General features: G+C 38.7%; 1 long non-coding RNA gene across 1 annotated transcript in view; it reads left to right on the top strand.

The window, feature by feature from the left end:
* Positions 1 to 59: 59 nt before the first annotated feature.
* Positions 60 to 23,070, top strand: part of LOC139939390 (uncharacterized) — a 35,258-nt gene continuing 12,247 nt past the window's right edge. Inside the window, exons 1-4 of the long non-coding RNA XR_011786296.1 lie at positions 60 to 246; positions 2,804 to 2,898; positions 4,864 to 4,940; positions 18,695 to 18,828. This is a non-coding gene — a long non-coding RNA (uncharacterized lncRNA). The remainder of the gene's footprint in view (positions 247 to 2,803; positions 2,899 to 4,863; positions 4,941 to 18,694; positions 18,829 to 23,070) is intronic.

Here is a 23,070-nt window from a genome sequence, read left to right as displayed (position 1 = left end):
GGGTTCACCCTCGTGACACCCATCGGCTCTGTGTCAAAAAATAATGAGTAGAGGACGCCCTCAGTTGTTTTCAATGTCGCAGTGCTTATGATCACGTGACACACAGGCACATTGCACCGCCGCCATTTTTAAAGAACAAAATGAATGGACCAGTTGTGTACAGTCTCTCACATTCCTCTCCAGCAAATTCAAGGTTTTACCATTTACTGAGTTTCAAGGACACATCTACACCACAGCAAGTTCATGGTGAGTTACTAGTTTGTTTCTCACAACGTTCACAACGATGTTTTCGTTGTAAAGGAATTTGAACCTGGGAATTTAGGGACATTTTGGGCACTACACTTGCATGTTTTCGACCCCAACTTTGATTCCCGTTTTATACCGCGAGACTGTGCAAGCTCTACTCCTAGAACTATTTCGGTTTCGTCCGGCTATCGTCTCCCATAACCTCATAGGTTTATATCTCTCATGCGTTTAACAACCCATGGTTCAATCATTGTTCAACGAATTTTGGCATCAGAAATCTCTCTTTATTTTAATTTTAATCTCGCCAAAATTAGGCTCTTTCATCTATGTGTCCTTTGAATCGATATCTCAACGTCCGAGGAGGCGACCAGAGAACCCACTCCGCAATCTCAAAAAATGTTAAAAGTTATAAATTCTTACCGTAATTCAGTCCCCAAATACTCCGTGTTACCACTACACTACAAATGCTGATTGTCCCCGAACTCTGCCGAACGCATCGCCAAGTCACGACACGTGACGAGCGTGTGCATATTATTTTTTTCCCAGGACAAACGTGGAGAATTATCAACATACGTTTGTCCTACAATAAAAAAAACACTTGATCCGTGCTTTGCGTACAAAAACATAAATGTTTTATTTGTTTAACTTTTCAATACACACAAAGCAAGCTAAGAGTTAGGTGAACACATTCAGCCGGTTTATACTGCCGGGTGGCTCGCAGGGGATGCGCCAGAATGTTTTAAATTTTGGTTATTTCTTAGCTGCATGAGGAAATGGTATGGACGTGTGGCTAAGGATTCAGCTAGCCTTTGCCACACAAGTGGAGCTAATATTAGTTAGATCTATCCTCCACTACTGTCACTGTACTGTGTCAGACTCCTGTTTTCAATCTTCAACGTATTACGGATTTTTCTTTTAGTTGGAACAATAATAATGATGCAGTATATCAACTGATGCCCTAGATAAGCTTGGGCGATATCGATTTATTTTATTCACGATATATCGCCGACAATATATCACGATATTCGATATAATCGCGATTAATGAAATTTGACATCATCAGTCTTAAAACTCCAAGTGCAAGTTGTAGAGAGACAGTCATAGTGCTCATAAGAGAGGTGTTCTAACATGTCTAATGACATTTTCTACTTGTTTTGCTCCAAACCTAATGGGGTGCAAGATGTCTCAGCAACGAAATACATCGCGACATTGAATCGATATATGGATATATCGCGATTATCGCGATGTATCGATATTTCGATTAAAACCAAATCCATCCGATACCGAAATCGTTTCCAAATTAATATCGCGATATTCGATAATATCGTGATATCGCCCAAGCTTAGCCCTAGATACCTTCATTTTGTTTATAATGTGTGAGAAGCAACAAAAGTACATGCTGGGGTTGTATGCAAACTTTTTTTTAGACTTGATGGACATTGAAATTTTCACACCATACAGTGATACACCGATCTTCGATGACTTCAATTCAACTGGTCCCATTTGTTCTGAGTTTTACCGTATGGTTTCCCGGTGAAGCCATACGTGAAAGAAAGATCTGCAATGACTACTATACAAGTGTTCTGTGGGACTTTGTGTATGACTCTATAGCCAGCAGTTATCTTCATTTAATTCAAAATGTTTTTTTATGACATTTTAAAAATTACCATGGGTTATAAAAAAATAAAAAAGTGTGAATAATTATTGCCTTTCATATGTGATTTTTGTTAGTTCTTTTTTTCTTCTTAAAATTAAAGTATTAATAATTTAACAGTGTTAAAATTTTACTAATAATAAATATTGATACGACTATGATTTTATGAGGGTTAGACAAAATTCTCGAAATATATTAGAAAATGATATAAGGCACATGGCTTCTTTAAGGGTAAACCTCTGTATTTTTTTCCAGAATGCTCAGCAGAATGTTCAGTTACATGATTTGATCATCGTGCATTGTGAATTGAAAAAGTGTTTGATCAAATCTTATCTGGTTGGCAATTTTGTTTTATATGGCCCCAACATTATGACACATTTTTGTACCTTGTAGTAATAATGCCTAAAAAACAAAAGTGCAGCTAACCAGTGGAGCCTTACTGTGTCTTAGTTTCGGTCAAGGGAGAGGAGACTCTTTGCTTGGCCACAAACCACAAACATTTTATCTTGGGACTGTTTGCATCGGGCACAGATAGTTTTTAACAGATTTGCCACGATTTTAGGGACACCTTGTAAACAGGACGTCCTACGATAAATCACTTGTGCATTATTTATGCCAACAATCAACGTTGAATGAGTTTCATTCTCCTTCCTAGTCACTCACTAGAGGGATCACGTGATGTGGTTGCTATTTGGGATTCGATGGCATGCCAGTATGGGTGGGTGCCGTCAACTCACTGTTGGTGCCATCAACTCGCCGTCAACTCAAATTGGTTTTTATTTGAAACGGCGCCCTCTTGTGTGCAAAACACATTGTTGCTACCATTGAAGGAAAAGAAATGAATACCCTTACAAATTTAGCGATTTGTTGATTTAGTTTTTGTATTATATTGTTCATTTACAGTGTGTTAGCTACGGACAAATGAAGTCTACCCCTCCAAGATGCCTGATTTGAAGCTGACAGGTGTCCAGAATCAACGATGTCTTCTCCATCAACTGGTAAGTTTATCAACAACCATTAATTTGAGATGCATTCCAACAGAATTTGGATAGTTCGATGATACTAGGCTTTAACAAAGCTTTGGTTTTCATTTTACTGTGCCTCTGTAGTAATACATCACAATGCTCCCACTTGATCTTACCGCATGTTTTTCCTGCACTCCGCCACATGAATGATTTCACTCTTACCTACAAACATTTTATCCTTTTTCCCTGCATCTTCCAGGGATTAGAATTTTCAGACTTTTTAAAGGAACACGTTGCCTTGGATTGGTCGAGTTGGTCTTTGAAAAGCGATGTAACTGTTATGATTAGAATAATATATTTAAAAACTAGAATATAATGATCCACACAAGTATCACTCGAAATTGCGTGGTTTTCCTATTACCTCGTCGACAGAAACGGTCGGCAATTTATGGGAGTAAAATTTTTGACTTCCATAAATGGCCGACCGTGTTAGTTCGCAAAGTAAAAGGAAAACCACTTTTTAAACATCTTTCTAACCAATGCATTTTATAACAAATGGATTTTGATAAATATTTTTCAACCTCGCCGATCCTGGCGGACTCCTCGTCAGACAAGCTGGCCGCGGACAGGGGGTCAACCTCATCCAAACTTCCTTTCTACGACAAAGCGCGGGGGAGTCCTCCGCACTAGTGGCGGCGAGGAAACACAAACAAGCCTCATTATTCCCCGTCGACGTCCACAGAGACCTGCCCCAGGTGGGTTTCGTGGGAACCAAGCAAATACACGCACGCCCACCCAAGGCCAGCAGGGGGCCCAGTTGGATCGCGGCTTCCGTGCGTCCGCCCCCGGGGTGTGGCGGAAGTGACTTCCCTGTCTCCAGGCTACCTCCCGCCAACGGACTTGTAGGGTCCTGGGCTCAGATTACGTCCAACAGGTGGGTTCTTCAGACGATCTCGTGCGGCTACAATTACGAGGACCCCCCTGTCGGACATGCTGACGTGGCCAACGCCCATCCCGTCAGACCCTCTCAAGCGCCACTCTCGAAGGGGGGATCAGTTCCTTTCTCCTCAAGCAGGCAGTGCGCGTTGTCCCCGACCAGCCGTCATTTAGTCTACCTCCTGGTGCCTACCACGCCTTGGCTGACCCCCCACCTCCAATGGTGGGTGGAGGACACCAACCTCACGCTTGGTCGAGTGTTTTGCCTGCCATGGTTGCAGCGACCGTCGTCATCAATGCGTCTCCGTACGGTTGGGGGGGGGGGCGACCCTCGACCCCCGCCCGATAGTAGAAACCACTCAACCTACATCAATTTCCTGGAAATGCTGGCGGTCCGCAATGCCCTCCAGCACTCCTTGGCGCAGTTAGTGGGGCAGGCCGTCCTGGTGCACTCCGACAACGCTACAGTGGTAGCGCACATGTATATCATCACCAAGGGGGAACCCAGTCGGCCTGGCTGTGTGCACTGGCCTGGGACCTAATCCACTGGTGCATGCAGCCGGGGATTGCCTTGTCGGCGGTGTACATCCCTGGGAAGGAGAATGTCATGGCCGACGCTCTTTCCTGGGGCTGGATATTCCAGACAGAGTGGTCCCTCCGCCCCTGTGTGGCCTAGTTGCTCTTCCTGCAATGCTATATGCAAGTTACCTCAAAACACTGGACACTATTGTTAATTGTCAAAGACTAGTCTTCACAGTTAATTTATTTCAACGTAGGCCTAACCAAATCGTCTCGCTCAAAATGGTTTACTCGACCAGAATTTAATTAAATAAACATCGGGGATAAAGGATAGTTGTTTTTTTGTTCAACCCTTAACACTGATGTGTGAGAAAAGCACTCTACACTCAGTGCTTTCCCGAGTTCTTTGAAAACAACTCAGTGGCAAATTGCTTGGGTGGGTTCGAATCCCAACCAAGTAATATAATATGCTTGGATTTTTTTGTTCAACCAAATAATGTTTATTTTTAAACAGAAGTTTAAAGTTTGCACTTTGTGTTGCAGTAAAAGCTCACCATATCCAAAGAAGATGAAGAGATCTAACTACACGCAAGACTGCTGAACCCACTCTCCAATGAAAGGTAAATTCCCGAAAAACATTTAAAGGAACACTACATAATAAGTTTTGCTAACAAAACAGTTGATGGCAGTGTAAGCACTCTATGTAATCCACCATAAACAAAAACTGACAAACCTGTAGAGTGTAGAAGTTTGAGATCGATCGACCATCTGGGTCACGTGAGAATATTGAAAAACTGATAACACATTTTGTATGACATCGATGGAAGAAAAAAAAATTAGTGAAACGCTCACTGAGCAATAAACTCCAAATGCGAAGTTAGATTATTTATTTCTCACCAAATATGACATTTCAATCATAAATATTTCAAGGGATATTTTCTTTAACTGTCATCATCATTAGACCGTGTAAGTTTGATGAAAATCTATGACCTTTTTTTAATTTGTTACTAACCAATTCTGTTAAGCTCCTTTAATAAAATATTATGTGTCTGTCTGTCTTTGTGAGCTTCCCATCAAGGAAACTCAGCAAACTCCCACAAGAGAATATAAACACCAAGCTAGCAAAGTTAAAATCTCAAACAAACATTGATTTATTGTCTATGTTTATGCGTTGCATAAATCAAGATATTGTGATTCAGTAACCAATCAATACAACCAGACAACATTTATTTCCACCAGACGACAGTACTTATACTAGACAATGTGAAATCAGCTTTTGAGTTTGGTAGGATTTGAACCCACATCCTTTTGATTGCAAGTCCTGCAGTAACCGCAGGACCATGGTGACAGATTTTTCACCCAGTTCCAAATTGACATTTCTGGTAATTTTAGAGAGTGTCAGACATTATGCTGGTACACAAATCTATGTCAGAATAGACATGAGCTGTAGTATGTATCATCATTTGGCAAAGACTTGCGTCTGTGGCCACCTTATTCCCAATATTGTAATGTTCCCAAGTTTATATAACTGCTTTTTTTGGTTGATCGTAGGGTTTAAATCCGAGGGCAGAGGTTCATGTTGTGTTTGAAAAATCCTTCTAGCATTAGTGAGTTGACAGTCCTGTCAAGCTTTTAAAAGTCTCTTTATGCTATCTTTTGAAAACATCAGCATCTAGTCATCAGGACACCCTAGATGTTTATTGTAGGACAATCCAATAAATTTTCTTAAATTTTGAAAACTGTTCTAGATGTGTTCATGGTGTTAGTAACATGTTTTGGTCTTTTTCCCTCTTTTACACAAACAGTTAACATTTTTTTAAATAAGTGCACTATTGTAAGCAGGCACAATTATGCGTTTTTATGCGCTACTTGGCGATCTTAGGGCCTTTGTGGTGCGTCACTCGAATTGTTTGGAATCCGGAAGTACAAAGCATGGGAAATTCCAAACTTAATTGCGAAAAGGGACTTGAACACATGCACGTGGTTTGTGGGGTCTCAGCCCGGCCGGTTGTTTCACAGCTGGTGGTTGATCTTAAAGGTGCTTCCTCAGCGGGTAGGATGCTCTGGTGTTATCACAATTACATGTATGGTTGACCAAACGGGTTAGTTCCTAGTCTAGGCCATGGGACTAGGGACCACGTCTCGGGAGTAAGGGGTGCCCCCCTCAGACGGGGGCATGGACCTGGGCGCTCTGTAAAAAGAGTACGAGGGACCTGATGATCTCCTTGGCCTGTTTTAGGGACGTCTTGTAGTGTCGGGGCTGGTATCCTGGGACCTGCACGTGGTGGCCCTGCTTTTAACTAGCCTTACCAGGATGATATGAGCAAAATTAAGAAATTAATTAATTAAACTGCTTGCAATGGTGCACTTATACAACACCTTACACTTTACTTTCATGAATTTAATATCCAATGTAATACAGGCACAACTTTTCAGGTCATCAGCTTATTTCCTCATTGTGTTTTCTCAGCTGTACTGACTAAAAATAAATTAAAGTACATTGTTGTGCCAGGCATTTACTCTTGTGCTTAGTAAATTTTGGTTGCATCCCTGTTGCAGTGCGATTGCTATGAATGAGATTAGCATATACACCTGTAGTCTTGTTTGGTGTAAACAAATTGCTCAATAAGTTTATATTCATGTTGAGTCTGTGATTTTTGTAGCTCCTGGTAAATGTTGTTTATTGACATAAGGGGTTAAAGGCAGTGGACGCTATTGGTAATTACTCAAATAATTATTAGCATAAAATCTCATTTGGTAACTACGGGGACAGGTTGAAAGTATAAAAATTGTGAAAAAATGGCTCCCTCTGAAGTGAGGTAGCCTTCGAGAAAGAAGTAGTTTTCCACAAATTTGATTTCAATGCCTCAGATTTAGAATTTGAGGTCACAAAATCAACCATCTGAAAGCACACAACTTTGTGGGACCAGGGTCACAGGGTGTTTTTTTTTCTTTTATTATTATCTTGCAACTTCGACGCCAAATCAAGTTCAAATTTTCACAGGTCTGTTATTTTTTGCAGAATAGGTTGAGATATACTAAGTGACTGAAGACTGGTCTTTAAAAATATACCATTAGTGTCCACTGTCTTATAACTTGTTCTTTTGACTGAATTCGGGCCATTTTATCTTTCGGCCAATTTAAAAGAATGGGCCCTTTTGGGCCCTTTTGATTGTTCTTTTGAATGATTTCGGACCATTTTGTTTTTTGCTCAGTTTTTAGAAATGGGCCTTTATGTGCCAGGATTGTTGGTTTAAAATCCTGCAAGGGGTTAAACTTGTTCTTTTGAATGATTTGGGACCATTTTATTTTTTGGCCAATTTAAAAAAATGGGCCTTTTTGAGCCAGGATTTTTGGTTTAAAAAAATGCAAGGGGTTAAACTTGTTCTTTTGAATGATTTGGGACCATTTTATTTTTTGGTCAGTTTTTAGAAATGGTTTTATTTTTTGGCCAATTTTTAAAAATGGGCCTTTTTGAGCCAGGATTTTTGGTTTAAAAAACTGCAAGGGGTTAAACTTGTTCTTTTGAATGATTTGGGACCATTTTATTTTTTGGCAATTTTTTTAAAATGGGCCTTTTTGAGCCAGGATTTTTGGTTTAAAAAACTGCAAGGGGTTAAACTTGTTCTTTTGAATGAGTTGGGACCATTTTATTTTTGGGTCAATTTTAAAAAATGGGCCTTTTTGAGCCAGGATTTTTGGTTAAAAAAAAACTGCAAGGGGTTAAACTTGTTCTTTTGAATGATTTGGGACCATTTTATTTTTTGGCCAATTTTTTAAAAAGGGCCTTTTTGAGCCAGGATTTTTGGTTTAAAAAACTGCAAGGGGTTAAACTTGTTCTTTTGAATGATTTGGGACCATTTTATTTTGTGGCCAATTTTTAAAAATGGGCCTTTTTGAGCCAGGATTTTTGGTTTGAAAAAACTGCAAGGGGTTAAACTTGTTCTTTTTAATGATTTGGGACCATTTTATTTTTTGGCGAATTTTAAAAAATGGGCCTTTTTGAGCCAGGATTTTTGGTTTAAAAAACTGCAAGGGGTTAAACTTGTTCTTTTGAATGATTTGGGACCATTAAATGTTTTGCCCAATTTTAAAAAATGGGCCTTTTTGAGCAAGGATTTTTGGTTTAAAAAACTGCAAGGGGTTAAACGTGTTCTTTTGAATGATTTGGGACCATTTTATTTTTTGGTCAGTTTTTAGAAATGGGCCTTTATGTGCCAGGATGTTTGGTTTAAAAAACTGCAAGGGGTTAAACTTGTTCTTTTGAATGATTTGGGACCATTTTATTTTTTGGCCAATTTAAAAAAATTTGCCTTTTTGAGCCAGGATTTTTGGTTTAAAAAATTGCAAGGGGTTAAACTTGTTCTTTTGAATAATTTTGGACCATTTTATTTTCTGGCCATTTTTAAAAATGGGCCTTTTTTAGCAAGGATTTTTAATTTCAAAAACTGCAAGGGGTTAAACTTGTTCTTTTGAATGATTTGGGACCATTAAATTTTTGGGTCAATTTTAAAAAACGGGCCTTTTTGAGCCAGGATTTCTGGTTTAAAAAACTGCAAGGGGTTGAACTTGTTCTTTTGAATGATTTGGGACCATTTTATTTTTTGGTCAGTTTTTAGAAATGGGCCTTTATGTGCCAGGATTTTTGGTTTAAAAAAACTGCAAGGGGTTAAACTTGTTCTTTTTAATGATTTGGGACCATTTTTATTTTTTGGCCAATTTTTAAAAATGGGCCTTTTTGAGCCAGGATTTTTGGTTTAAAAAACTGCAAGGGGTTAAACTTGTTCTTTTAATTGATTTGGGACCATTAAATTTTTCGGCCAATTTTAAAAAATGGGCCTTTTTGAGCCAGGATTTTTGGTTTAAAAAATTGCAAGGGGTTAAACTTGTTCTTTTGAATGATATTGGACCATTTTATTTTCCGGCCAATTTTTAAAGATGGGCCTTTTTGAGCAAGGATTTTTAATTTAAAAAACTGCAAGGGGTTAAACTTGTTCTTTTGAATGATTTGGGACCATTTTTATTTTTTGGCCAATTTTTAAAAATGGGCCTTTTTGAGCCAGGATTTTTGGTTTGAATAACTGCAAGGGGTTAAACTTGTTCTTTTGAATGATTTGGGACCATTTAATTTTTCGGCCAATTTTTAAAAATGGGCCTTTTCGAGCCAGGATTTTTGGTAAAAAAAATGCAAGGGGTTAAACTTGTTCTTTTGGTTGATTTGGGGCCATTTTATTTTTTTGCCAATTTTTAAAAATGGGCCGTTTCAGCCAGGATTTTTTGTTAAAAAAACTGCAAGGGGTTAAACTTGTTCTTTTGACTGATTCTGGACTATTATTATCAGCCAATTTAATGAGCCTTTTTGAGTGGATGGTTATCGGAGGAGGTTCATTAGGGCAGTTTTTACATCAAAAAATTTAAAGGTTAGTCAAAAGAGGGCGCCAGAACTAACAAAAATGCATATTTTCCCATCATTTTGGTTGCCTAAAAGTTTTTTGTTATAGCGCCCTCTAGTGGCCGTGAGTACTCGGCATCAAAAAGTTCCTACAAGTTTTTGCTGTAGCGCCCTCTCGGGTGCGGAAGTACTTAGCATCCATAATACCTTGAAGAGCGCCCTCCCCGGCTTGAAATTCATGGCACCATCGGCCAAGGCCGTATTCAAAATCATTCAAAGGAACAAGTTTAACCCCTTGCAGTTTTTTAAACAAAAACTCCTGGCTCAAAAAGGCCCATTTTTTTAAATTGGCCAACAAATAAAATGGTCCCAAATCATTTGAAGAAATAAGTTTAACCCCCTTGCAGTTTTTTAAATAAAAAAACCTGGCTCAAAAAGGCCCATTTTCAAAAATTTGCCAAAAAATAAAATGGTCCCAAATCATTCAAAAGAACAAGTTTAACCCCTTGCAGTTTTTTTAAACCAAAGATCCTGGCTCAAAACGGCCCATTTACAAAAATTGACCGAAAAATAAAATGGTACCAAACCAGCCAAAAGTACAAGCAGACTCAACATGAATATATAAACTTATTGAGCAATTTTGTACACAAAACAAGACTTCAGATGTATTCATGACAATGCACTTATTTAATTATTTTTCTCAAGTTCTCTCAAACACCCTTTTCCTCTCTCTAGTTTTGTTGATTGTGAGAGCCAAAGAGTAAACTCATCAAACATGTTTTTTCTGTTGACTAGTTGTAACAGGCATGCAACCAAAATTTAATGAGCAAAAGAGTGAATGTCTGGCACAGCAATGTACTTTAACCTATTTTCAAACAGTACAGCTGAAAAACCACATTAGAAAATTGATGACCTAAAAATTGCCATTATTACATTGGATATTACACTCATGAGAGTAAAGGGTAAGGTATTGTATAAATGCACCATCGCAAGCATTTAATTTATTTGGTTCATAATTTTGCCTATATCATCCTGGTAAGGCTAGTTAAAAGCAGGGCCACCACGTGCAGGTCCCAGGATACCAGCCCCGACACGCCCGGAAGATCATAAGGGCCCTCATACTATATTAAATCAGCGCCCAGGTCCATGCCCCCGTCTGAGGGGGGCACCCCCTACTCCCGAACGCGGTCCCTAGACACATGGCCTAGACTAGGAACTAACCCGTTTGGTCAACCATAGTTTGTGATAACACCGGAGTGCACCTTTAAGATCAACCACCAGATGTGAAACAACCGGCCGGGCTGAGACCCCACATGCCACGTGCATGTGTCCAAGTCCCTTTTCGCAATAAGTATGGAATGTCCCATGCTTTGTACTTCCGTATTCCAAACAATGTTAGGGTTAGGGTTAGGGTTAGGGTTAGGGTTAGGGTTAGGGTTAGTACCAAGACATCCCTAAAACACGCCCAGGAGATCATCAGGTCCCTCATACTCTAGTTAAAGAGCGCCCAGGTCCATGCCCCCGTCTGAGGGGGGCACCCCCTACTCCCGAACGTGGTCCCTAGACACATGGCCTAGACTAGGAACTAACCCGTTTGGTCAACCATAGTTTGTGATAACACCGGAGTGCACCTTTAAGATCAACCACCAGATGTGAAACAACCGGCCGGGCTGAGACCCCACATGCCACGTGCATGTGTCCAAGTCCCTTTTCGCAATAAGTCTGGAATGTCCCATGCTTTGTACTTCCGTATTCCAAACAATTAGTAAGGGTTAATAGGGTTAATAGGGTCAATAGGGTTAATAGGGTTGATAGGGTTAATAGGGTTAATAGGGTTAATAGGGTTAATAGGGTTAGGGTTAATAGGGTTAGGGTTAGTGCCGCACCACCAAGGACCTAAGATCGCCAAGTAGCGCATAAAAACGCATAATATGTGCTTGCTTGCAATGGTGTACTTATTTACAGAAATGTTTTAGGTAGTTTAAAAACTTAATTGAAAAACACCATTAAAACATGTCAGGCCTAATAACACATCTAGAATAAATTAAATAACTTAAGACAAATTACAGGGTGGTTCATTCATAACTTGACAATGAACAGCTATAGTGTGTCCTGATGACTAGACGCTGATGTTTTCATAAAGTTGCTTTCCCTTATGTGTAGTCTTCAGCGATGCCAGTAGAGCTGATTCCCTCTGCACTTGATTTGGGGAACAGCTGCATCTCTGGCTCTGAAAGATTAAGTTAAAAGACTAACAGTTAAAAAAACAAACCATTCTGATTATTTGCATCATGTTAATTTGCTTTCCATTTCTTGGTTTTGTGTAAAGCCAAACTAAAGCGGCTATTTAGGTGTAAATATGACTAATTGCCTTTTAGGAATGTACCTATTACTAGAGAGTGCAATTACTAAATCAAAATTGAAAGTAGAAACTCACCAATTCCAGAAGTGACAGACAGTTGTTGTCCCAAAACAGGTCCATGTTGACAACATGAGTAGAGATTGAAAACCTAAAGATTGTGTGGACTTTAACATAATGCCCGAATCGGCCGCGTATCTGCCGCTCAGGTCTACCAACCACCGCAATCGACTTTTAGTCGGTTGGAAGTGCGCTTAGGGCGAGGCAATAAATGTGAGCATGCATACAGACAGGAAAACATCAACAAACACAAACAAACTGCAAGCAAAACTTTAAATAACAGCAAAATGAAGCAGAGATTAAAAAATTAACAAAACTAATTTTCTAAAGCTCAAGAAAAAAGGTGACACTAGCACTGCTCAAATAACAGTGCAGTGTATTTTTCCATGTGGAATGTCGGAAGCCTTCCTGTAACAAAACAAATAGTAGACAAGAATTAATTTCAAATGAAATGGTTTCACTTAAGAATTGTTTTAAAAAATACCTTCAGAACACCAATATTGAGACAAGGAAAGATTATTCTGACGAACTTGTGCACATCAGGATTATTGTAAGCAACAGTGATTGGAGGTGAAGTCAAATCCTAAAACAGTTTGCTTGAGGTTTTTGTGTTGGTGTTTAAACATACCAAATTTTTTAATCAGAATTTTGTTAGTCAAATTGATTCTTCCCTCAAACAGTTATAGTTTAAAAAATGGATCATTTAAGGAGACCATTAAATGACCACTGTTGTTGGCACTGTAATTATTAAGCGTCTATTACTTTTTTTTTTTGAAAAAAACAATCACTTTTTATCCCATCTTAAAATATTGACATTCCCGTTAACTTTGAGAGCCAACATGGGTGGACTGTAATGCCTAATTGATAATTTTGCTAGTATTTTTTTGACAGTTTGAACCCCTCAGTACATGCTGAAATAAAAAAAAATCTAAGATGGACGCTGCATATGTTTGCCATTTTGAATTCTTGCAATGCATGGAAAGTTTGTAAATTGTGGTAAACAAGCCCAAAATAACTACAGTTGTTGTTATCATTTCACACAGGCAAACAATTAATGGTTGCCATGGTACCAGCTGACCTTACTATTTTCTGACTATAAGTAACTAATGGTAAAAGTCATAAGATGTGGTGGTCTGGGATCATGTCCCCCCCCCCCCCCCCCCAATAGGGTTTTAATGTAATTTAGAGGATGGCGCTTCAAGGTGGAAATGATGAGAAAAGAGAGTTTATTATTAAGAATCTTGGCCAGCATGTGGCCACAATCTTTCCATTACCTCTTCTTCTTTGTCACTCCACAAATTGGTTGTACTTTATTAGATTGGAATGTGACCTGTTGTGCAATGCAACTGTCATTTGAGCCTGAACTGTCCCAAGTCCTTCTGAATCCTTCACTTTGGATACTGAAGAAGGGGTTGAGATTGTAAGGGTCTCAATTTACCTGTTTACAGAGAAGGTTGTTCTTTATGCCAGGTTAGGTATGATGATAAGTGGGTCTCAGACATGTTGATCTTTAGGAGACTGGAGCTGCTGGCAAACAAACAAAAAACATTTTTAGTTAAAAACAAATATTTCTACACCTTACTTACTTAATTTATCATAGGCCCACGAAAGTAATTCTTTATATAGTCAAGACAACAGGTATGTATATTTAAAGACTAAAGATGCATTTTCCATCACTTTCTATTTTTCCTGAAGCAAAACAGCTGTCATCAATTCTGATGAGGTTGCAAAAGTTATGATTTATAATATATCTAAGCAAATCTCTGCTTGTTTCTCTTTTGTAACAATTGTACACCAGCTGTTGTATTCCAGCAACAAAGGATATAAAATATTACTTTTTCTTTGGAATAAATTCTCTATTGAAGGAATAATTTTGTTCTTCTCCTGTATCTTTCACAATGTAAATTATGGCATTGTATCGACTGGGCTAATTAATCGGTGCCAGCACGACACCCTGCCAGAGCACTGCTCGCAGCCCTTGCAGGCTGATTGGGGAACCAACTCGCCACAGAGGGCGTCCTCTGGCTTTAGGCCTTCTCCCTCGTGTAAAAGTCAGTACTTGTTGAGTGTAACCAAATTAAAGCTCCAGAACAAGGGACAGAGAAGCTAGTTATTTGTATTCTTGTGTCATTATAAAGCTGTGTGCATCGCAACCCCCGGTCAAGGCTACAGTGTTTTTGCCTGGTCAGAAGTACAATTTGTTACAACCAAGGGCCCTGCTTCATAAAGCCTGTATAAGCACCAAAACAACCAATGGCCCTGCTTCATAAAGCCTGTATAAGTACCAAAACTTGCTAAGCACTTCCAAATAATCCTTTGCAGAAACTGGTTTACCAGCCACAATTGCAAAAGGTTTACATTGTTGCAACTGGTTCCCCACACAATTGTTTTGCTTAGCAAAGAAATCAACTGAGTAGTGTTTTTTGCCTAACAGCTTCATGAAATTGGGCCCACGTCATTTCTCAGCAGGGTCCAATTTCACAAAGCTGTTAAGCAGAAAGTCCTACTTAGAAAAATAGTTTTTACACATTAAAATGAAGGTGGGAGCCAGTGGCAACAATGTAATCTTTCTGACATTTTGGCTGATAACTTGTTTCAGCTTAGAAAGCATTGTCCGTGCCCAGCAATTGCTTACAGTATTTCTACAAGTAATGTTAAAGGTTTACTTGTTAGGAAATTACCTCACTGAAGAGTACTGATGCTCGTTTATTGTGGGCCAGGCTTGTTGATATGTATACCTGGAGATGGTAAGCTTAACTGCAATCAAAAATAAAAAGAACTTGGTGTTAAAGAGCATTATCCATCATTAACATGAAGTGTGTCAGATAATTTGCTTTTACCTTAGGTTTTTTTTTCTGCTGGTTCAATAAAAAAGAAATTCATGATTCATTTTTCAAGTAAACAAAAACTAAAGACAAAAGGATTATTTTGATTGCAGTTAAATAGCAAGCAAGAGTAACAGATGTAAATTAATGCCTAAAAACTGTAACCTGAGAAGTCGTCAGTCGGTTGATCCCTTGTGGTCATTTACTTGATATTTGAAACAAATAAACCGTTTAATTCCAAGTTGTATTGAACAGTGGGGTTGTGATCCCCTGCTATTATGCCAAAAATAGTTAAAGGCCTGACATTTCGACGTTTCGACCTTAGCAGAGTCCTAAGACCCTAAGACTCTGCTAGGGTCGAAACGTCAGGCCATTAACTATTTTCTGCATTTATACAAACCTGTGAAAATTTGAGCTCAATCGGTCGTCGAATTTGCGAGATAATAATGAAAGAAAAAAACACCCTTGTCACACGAAGTTGTGTGCTTTCTGATGCTTGATTTCGCGACCTCAAATTCTAAACTTGAGGTCTCGAAATCAAATTCATGAAAAATTACTTCTTTCTCAAAAATTATGTCACTTCAGAGGGAGCTGTTTCTCACAATGTTTTATACCATCAACCTCTCCCCATTACTCGTAATCAAGTAAGGTATTATGATGATAATTATTTTGAGTAATTACCAATAGTGTCCACTCCCTTTAACTAGAAAGCTATTTTAATTTGGGTATAACTTTTAAATGTTCACTTCCTAGAAATTTACCTCTTGGAAAAGTTTTCCGTTCCTTTATAGACCAGACATTGGCATCGACTTGTTGAGGGTAGATCTCTTTTGAGATGGTAAGCCTTACTGCAATAAAAACAAAATGCAATTGCAACACCAATGTTTAAAATCATCATTAAATAAAACACATTAGATTCAGATAAATCGCTTTTACCCATAGATTTGTTTTGTACTTTCAAATGTAACTAAATTAAGCAAACAACAACTAAAAAAAGGTCTGGGAGGAGGTTGTGCTTAGGATTAATTTGAAGTGGAATCAAAATACAACCCTTATTATTATTGGAGATGTCAGAGATGCCTTAAAACAGTCTCTTCATGGTGCAGTGTGGTATGATCTTTATTGTCAGTGAACTCTCAGAATGAATTTTTTGGCAAGTAACATACAAACTTTGAATAACCAAAAGTGAAAACAGACAAAGGTTTCTGAGAAACTTATGCACAACAGGGTTATTTGTCAAAACCAATGAGAAGTTCTCTTGATAATTGGTGCTGGGATGCCGTTGTTTTCTATGAGCTCTCAGATGAAACTTATCAAATGAATTTGCATGCAAATTTAAAATGATCAAAAGCTTATCTAAAGTTGTGCTGACGAACATAAAGTATACCAAGGGACTTTCCCAAATGCTTTAAAGGCATAGTACATGTGTACCTTTGTTTTTTTTTGAACCGATATCTATCAAATGTTGCCGTTGGCTTCTATACAGTACCAAGGGTTTATTGCAACTATATTTCAAGATTGATTACCAAACATATACCTTCTCTTATAAGCCACACTGAAAAGTTCCCCACCTAGCCTTTTTGTACTGAAAAGACTGCTTCACAACATACACATGGGACTTGGTGCCAATTTCACTCATTAGGAACAAACCTTTCACTGAAGAGCAGCTCCTTAACCATAGTACAGTCTTGGACATCTATATTGTTGATGGGTAGGTATCTCTTTAGGATCGAAGACTTACTGCAATACAAACAAATTACACAATTTGCAACCAAACTGATGATATTTTGATTAGTATTTCTTTTGAGTTAGAAACCCAAAGTACATGCTGAAATTTAAACAAATAAAGATGGTCACTGCATATAGTGGTCATTTTTAATTCCCACAATGCATGATAACACTGTCATGTGACAAATCACTTCCATTTTCTTGAGAAAACTAAAAAGCATGTGGACAGTTTGTTAATTGTAGTTAAAGACCCCAAAAGTAACTACAATTGTTTTGTAAATAATTTCACCCTAGGTCAAACTAATGGTTGCCATGATACCAGTCGACTCGATGTTTTGTTTACAAGATGACCCTAAATAATTATTGCTTTTAAAGTCATAATATGTGATAGTAGTAAGATGCATTAAATAGTATGGTAGAGGGCACCATGCCCCTCCCCCCATTTCGATAGTGTTTTAATTTAATTTAGAGTTGTCATACAAAGAGCAAATATTAGAAGTTCCTGCCAGCATGTGGCCTCAGTCTTTCCATAACCTCTTCTTATATCACTCTAATCCAAATTGGTTGTACTTTGTAAGATTCGAAAGAGGCCCTGTGATATGCAACTGTTAATTTACCCTATACTGGCCCAAGTCCTTCTAAATCCTTCACTTTGGATACTGATGAAGGAATTGGGACTGTAAGGGTTTCAACTCGTCTGTTTACAGAAAAGGTGGTTCTTTATGCCAGGCTGTATGATGATAAGTGGGTCTCAGACATTTACTTGTTGACATGTTGAAGTTTTGGACGCAGGCAAAAAACAAACACACCTTTTTGCTAAAACAAATATTTCTAGCCTATAACGAAAGTCATTTTGAATAGCAACAGTGATTGAATCAAATTCCTACAACAGTTTGCTGGAGGTTTTTGTGTGAACTTTTGAATTAATTCTTCCCTCAATCAAGTTACACAGAACCTAGACTGGGCCCTCATAGTGGCCCCCTTTGGTTTTTAAAAGTTTTAGAGTTACTTTTATGAAGTTTGCAACATTTGTACATTTTTATTAAGCTGTGCATGATGACATGGATATAGTTACTTTCTGAATCCTTCACTTGGGACTGTTAAGCCTGGTTCAAACTTCCTGCGAATGCGAAGTTGACATGAATTAGACGTCACAACTCGTTTTTGCTGCGATTTGCGAATTATTCTTTGCAAATTTGTGATGTCAATATTTATATCGCATTCGCATAAAAGATGAACTAGGCTGGAAGGTTTCAACTTACCTGTTTACAGAGAAGGTGGTGCTTTTTGCAAAGCTGTATAATGAACTTGGTCACATCAGATATTTACTTGTTGACGGGTACATGTAGATGTTTTGGAGACTAGAGCTGTAGACAGGCAAACAAAACAGACACACCTTCTGTTCAAAACAATGCCATTCTGTGTAAACAAGAAAATATAGAGTAATATTTTTCTCACTTTTCCTAAAACACTAGAGCTGCATTCCAATCTGAGGAGATTGAAATTTTACACAGTCAGCTTGCCACGTTGTTGGCTCGAATTGGGTCAATGGTTCTTTCCCTCAAGAAAGTTTCAAGGAACCCCATCAGTACTGCACTGGGCCCTTTCAGACTTACAGGAAAAGGGAAACATAGTGACCCCCTTTGGATTTTTCCAAAACTCAAGAGTTATTTCTATGAAATTTGCCACAATTGCACATTTTACCAAGCTCTGCATGATGACATGGATTTAGTTTCAAACTTTAATCACTAAAAGGGTACTTTTCATTTGAGCCTACTGGCCCAAGTCCTTCTAAATCCTTCACATTGGATACTGAAGAAGGAATTGGGACTGTTAAGCCCTGCTCAAACTTCCTGCGAATGCGAAAGCGATGCAAAGTTGATGACAATTTGAAGTCACAACTCTGTTTTTGCTGCAATATTTGCAAGAGAGTTGAGCAAAACTCCACTGCTTCGAAGTATTCCTTGCAAACTTGTGACGTCAACATTCGTATCGTATTTGCATTTACAGGAAGTATGAACCGGGCTTGAGGCTTTCAACTTACCTGTTTACAGAGAAGGTAGCTCTCTTTGTCAGGCTGTATGATGATAACTTGGTCTCATCAGACATTTACTTGATGTTTTGGAGACTAGAGCTGCAGACAGGTAAACAAAACAAACACACCTTCTGTTAAAAAATATATATTTCAAGCCCAATCAAAGTTATTCTGTATAAACATGAAAACAGGACTTATAACTATAAACAAAAAAAGTAAAACTTTTCTCACACTCTAAGAAAAAAATACCCAATGTTGCGTAAAATTTTACTCTTTGTGGTGTTCAAGAGGGAACATGGTCGTTTGGAGGGTAAAACGCTACGCAACAGGGGTTGCGTCGTAATTTACTCAATTTCTGTGTAAAACGGCTACCCAACTATGCGTCAAATTTCTTACCCAACTTTGTTGTGTCAAAATGTACCCAACAATCGACTACCCATTTACTCAGTAGTTGAGCACCATAACCCCTAGTGTTAAGTAAAAAACGAAGTAATGCATTTTTGCAGCAAACACGGACACTAAAAAAAACATTAAAAAAAAGCCATATACATTGAATTGGACTGGACAGTATAATTTCCGATTAATCTATGGTGATCACAACCTAATAATAACCTTGCATAAAACGACCGGAGAGTTTGTGTACATTCAGGGGGTGAAACACGAACACAAAAGTCTTGCGAGCAGACTACATGTAACAATCTCTTTTTAGAAGCGGTTTTGGCTCTGAGAAGAGCCGGTTGGTTTTGCCAGACCTGTTATTGATGAAATTGTTGAAACTACTATCCGCGTCTTTCCTGGTGATGCATTTCTCCCTTCAACAGACTGTTGTTCCTCAAACAAACTATCTACCATAAAGCCAAAATTATCTCTTTACAACCGTGGTTAAATGAACATCAGACATCAACGACCTGCAACATCAGAATTACATCCACCCCATCCATCTTTGATTATGACTTGTGCCATGCGACTTGTACGATACGTCCGTGTGTGTAATGTGCACTTTGCATTATGGGTAAAATGGTTTCCACGAGGAGCAGTTTACCCAATAACGTGCAACATTTTACCACAAAAAGAGCATTTTTTAGTACGTCGCAAGGTAAACTTGACCCTGTGGCGAGGAAAATGTGTTTTTGTACACATAAGTTGATTTCACTGGCTAATTTTTTTATGCAACTTAAAAAGGTACAAGTTACCTTCTCGAGGGCACAAGCCAAATCGCCTCGTTGCCCAACATTGCGTAAGAAGGTACTCAACTTTCGTACCCAGCACATTTACTCAGCAAGTTTTTACACTTCTTTTTTAGAGTGCACTTTCTACTTTTTCTGAAAATCTAGAGCCGTCATGAAATCTGAGGAGATTGCACATGTACTCAGTCAGCTTGCCTTGTTGTTACAACTTGATATTTGAAATGAAAATTCAAATCATGTCAAGGTGATTCCCTGGCTGCCACTTCCCAGGTTGTATCAGAAGCTTGGGTGTGATCACTGGCTTCATGGCAGTTAAAGGAACACGTTGCCTTGGATCGGTCGAGTTGGTCTTTGAAAAGCGTTTGTAACCGTTTTTTATCAAATGCATATGGGTAGAAAGATGTTGTAAAAGTAGAATACAATGATCCACACAAACATGCCTCGAAACTGCGTGGTTTTCCTTTTACCTCGTCGACTAACACGTCGGCCATTTATGGGGGTCAAAATTTTGACTCCCATAAATGGCCGACCATGTTAGTTCGCACAGTAGAAGGAAAACCACGCAATTTCGAGGCAAACTTGTGTGGATCATTGTATTCTACTTTTAAAACATCTTTCCAACCATATGCATTTTATAAAAAACGGTTACAAACGCTTTTGTTTTGACCAACTCGTCCGATCCAAGGCAACGTGTTCCTTTAACGGTTGTATGGCTTTTTACTTTCACCCCAAACAAAGATATTGACAAAATAGGAAGACCCCCAGCATCAGGCTACAAATTTCAGCTCTGTCAATTTTGTTTTGTTCAACCCAAAGCTTTTAAAAAAACGAAAACAAAAACAATGAGGCCTAACTAGGATCTCAATTTGGGTTTGAATATTGCTAAATTGCTTTTTTAGCAAACTTACCTTTAACTTAATCACATGCCTGTTTATTAGACATCTACTTGTTGAAGTGTATACATCTTTGAAGATGGAAAGCCTCCCTGTAACAAAAACAAACAGTGGACTTCAAGTAATTATTTTCAACTGAATTGCTTTCACTTTAGAGTTGTTATCAAAAATACTTTCAGAACACCATGAACAGTTGAAAAACTATTCCAATGATGCAAAATGAGCAATTGTTTATAAGAATTCTTGCCAGCATGTCGCCTCAACATTTTCATAACCTCTTATGCTAAATCACTCGACTCCAACTTGGTTGTAGTTTATAAGATCGGAATGAGACCCCGTGATATTAAACATCCATTTGAGCCTTTTGGCCCAAGTCCTTCTGAATCCTTTACTTCGGATACTGAAGAAGGAATTGGGATTGTAAGTATCCAATTTACCTGTTTACAGAGAAGGTAGTAGTTCTTCATGCCAAGATGTATTATGATAAGTGGATCTCAGAGAGTTACTTGTTGACATGTAGATGTTTTGGAGACTGGAGCTGCAGGTAGGTGAACAAAATAAATACACCTTTTTGTTAAAACAACAGCCCAACCAAAGTCATTTTGACTAGCAACAGTGATTGGATGGGAAGTAAAAATCCTAAAACAGTTTGCTTGAGGTTTTTGTGTAGGTGTGAACTTTATTTTCAGTTATTAGAACAAACCAACATTTTAAATTCAGTGTTGAATTTTGAAGGCTTGATTTTGGTTAAATTGATTCAAGTTAGGCGCCTTGTCAAAACCTCCAAGCTGTTCCATTCTGCGTGCATTCTGCAGGAGTCCGCTGATTTTTGAAACATAAGAACCCGTAGCAACCGGGCATGTCCACGGCCACGACAGCTCATTTACATGTCAATAAACATGAATATTCTAGGGGCTCCACGGAGCGACCGGTCGGCCGGCCATTGAAAGGTCCAGCTAATGAGCTGACCGGCGGAACCGCGGAGGAACGTAGGTGGTTAACAATGGTTTTACCTTTGCAGATTAAAAAGCAAAGGAAGGGTGGATGTGTAACTAAAAACCATTTCCTCCGATGTGCGATTTGTAAAACTTGGTTGGGCCTACATAACCAAAACATGAATTTTAAAAATGGTTGTCTTTATTCCCGGCTTCGAATGACAAAAGTGCCAGGCTGCGTGCAAACTCCGTTCTAAGTGGGTCACAGTATTCAGGGGACAATTTTAACTGTTCGTTCTTACTCTCCAAGCGGAAAACATTAGTTTCTTATTTATAAAATCCCAAGTCATCGTCACCAACAAACAAATCTACACACCTGTGCGAGTGTGTCTCCATGTCAAAACAATCAGATAGTCTGGTTTGTCCAATGTCTGAGGGGGAGGAAGCCACAGTTTCAGAGACCGATGTTTCTATTGGCTGTTGAATTTCCATATAGCGCGTAACGAATGTTTTCATTGGTCGATTTTGCCCTACTGCATATTGTATTCAACATCATGGAAGAAAACGTTTAGAAGTCCCGGCGGTGGTGATTCCTTATTAATTTAACATCGTTTTTCTTGCAGAAAAATTGATTAAATGTGAATGGTTTCAAGTTAAAAATCTATATTTTTGTGTCAAGCATAAATGTTGCAAATTAAGCTTCGCAAATTGGCAATGCACTTTTTACAATTGCATAGCAAATCATCAAAATTGCATCACAAATTGTGATGTGATACATGCGAAATCGTACCCTGATTATTACATGCGCTGGATGGTGTAATTGTCTTGTCGGTGCGGCCTGTCCGCTTCCAGGAGGATGGTATTTGTGAGTAGAAAATGTATTGTTCTGGTCCGCATCATAGCCGCTGATATTCATGACCTGAAAATACAACTTGTTCATTCATGAGACTTATTGTTATACTAACAAAAGCGCCCAGCAAGGACAGCTCATTAAGCTCACTTCGCCGGGCTTCAACGCACATGACTGTTCTTCCGCGGACTGTCCGACGTCCTTAGCAACGGCCATATTTGCTGTCCAGTCCGCAGACTGTCAGCGGAGGAACGCCCGGGAGGTTTTGACAAGGCGCCTTACTACAACAGTTTGCTGGAGGTTTTTGTGTGAACATTTGAATTAATTTTTCCCTCCATCAAGTTACACAGAACCTTGACTGAGCCCTTTCTGACTTACATGACAGAGGGGGAAGGGGATACATAGTGGCCCCCTTTGATTTTCCAAAGTTCTAGACTTATTTGTATGAAATTTGCCAAAATTGTACATTTTTCACCAAACTCTGCA

This window comes from Asterias amurensis, chromosome 1, assembly GCF_032118995.1.
Source record: "Asterias amurensis chromosome 1, ASM3211899v1".
Taxonomy (NCBI): domain Eukaryota; kingdom Metazoa; phylum Echinodermata; class Asteroidea; order Forcipulatida; family Asteriidae; genus Asterias; species Asterias amurensis.
The sequence above is the reverse complement of the archived record's forward strand: the minus strand, read 5'-3'. Positions and strand labels throughout refer to the sequence as shown.